Consider the following 1,751-nt stretch of genomic DNA (forward strand, 5'->3'; position numbering starts at 1 on the left):
AGGGAGAATTGGAAGTAGAAAATGAGGGTATAGTGGAAGGAAGAAAGGAAAAGCAATGAAAGGAGGAATATGGGAAAAGGGAGGAAAGGTAGAGATTGCCTCGCTATTAAAGTTCGTGGGTTATTTCATTAAACGGAAACAAAGTGAAGGTGACAAGGGGTAGAGAGAGGAGGAGGGTAAGGAAGAGAGAAAGAGGGGGGGGGGGGGATTAAGAAAGAGAGAAAGGGTGGAAAAGAAGGCGTGAAGTGGAGAGAGAGGGGGGGGAGGGAGAGTAAGAGAGACAAAAGGGAGAGAGAGAGAGAAGGGAGAGAAAGAGAAAGAGAGAGAGAGGGAGAGAGAGAAAAAAAAGTATATAGATAGATAGATAGATAGATAGATAGATAGATAGATGGACCAGCAGACAAACGTACACATACATAGACATAAAATAATACTTTATAAAATAAGATAAAGCAACGAAAGACAGAAAGAAAAAAAAGGAAATAAGCAAACAAACAAACAAAAAAAATGGAATAAAGAACAGACGAAAGAGAAGCCAAAGATGAAACGCCCGGGATATATCAGCTTCAGCCTGTGAATATGTAGCGTCCAAATGCCACTCAATCAGAAAGTCAAATGAGAAAACTGTAGGAGACCTAGCATCCTCCACCAATTTCCCGAAAGTGGTAGATATTTTGCCTTCCAGCGCGTGGATTTATTTGAATTGCTATTTGTATTCATGCGTGGGAATGCTTGTGTGTATTGGTATGTGTAGATATGTGTATGTGTGTGTGTGTGTGAGTCCCTCCCACCCCTTCTCCCTCCCTCCTACCCTTCCCTTCCCCTCCATCCCTCACCCTACCCACTCCATCTCCTTCCCTCCCTCCCTCCTTCCCACCGCTTCCTTCCCCTCCCTCCCTCCCTCACTCCCACCCCTTCTCCTTCTCTCCCTCCCTCCCGGCCCTTCCATCCCCTCCCTCCCACCTTTCCTCCCTCCTTCCTTCCCTTCCAACCCTCTCTCCCTCCCACTTCTTCTCATTCCCTCCCTCCCTTCCAACCTTTCCTTCCCCTTTCTCCTTACCACCTTTTCTCCCTCCCTGCTTCCCTTCCACCCCTTCTCCCCTCACTCATTCCCTCCCACCCCTCCTTCCCTCCCTCATTTCCTCCCACCTCTCCTTCCCTCCCACCCCTCCTTCCTTCCTTCCCTCCTTCCCTCCCTCATTCCCTCCCACCTCTCCTTCCTTCCCCCATTCCCTCCCACCCCTCCTTCCCTCCAACTCCTCCTTCTTTCCTTCCTTCCCTCCCACCCCACCTTCCTTCCTTCCTTCCCTCCCACCCCTTCTTCCTTCCCTCCTTCCCTCCCACCCCTTCTTCCTTCCTTCCTTCCCTCCCACCCCTCCTTCCCTCCTTCATTCCCTCCCACCTCTCCTTCCCTCCCACTCCTCCTTCCTTCCTCCTTCCCTCCCACTCCTCCTTCATTCCTTCCTTCCCTCCCACCCCTCCTTCATTCCCTCCTCCCCTCCCTCCCTACCCTCCCTCTCTTGCTCGTCCCAAGACATCTTACCTGGAGACAGAGTTCTTAACATGATGAAGGGCTTCAGAGTGCCACTAAACCCTGTTGCGAGAGCCAGCTAGGGGCCATTCATAATTATGGCCTTCCACATAATTTCGAAATTAAAACAGAAGTTGTAAATTCCTGAAAATGTTGAAGAGTAGAGATGAGTTTTATTTAAAGAGAAATGTACAAAGGGAGAAAAAATAAAAAGAGAGAA

Source organism: Penaeus chinensis, chromosome 32 (genome assembly GCF_019202785.1).
Source record: "Penaeus chinensis breed Huanghai No. 1 chromosome 32, ASM1920278v2, whole genome shotgun sequence".
NCBI lineage: Eukaryota > Metazoa > Arthropoda > Malacostraca > Decapoda > Penaeidae > Penaeus > Penaeus chinensis.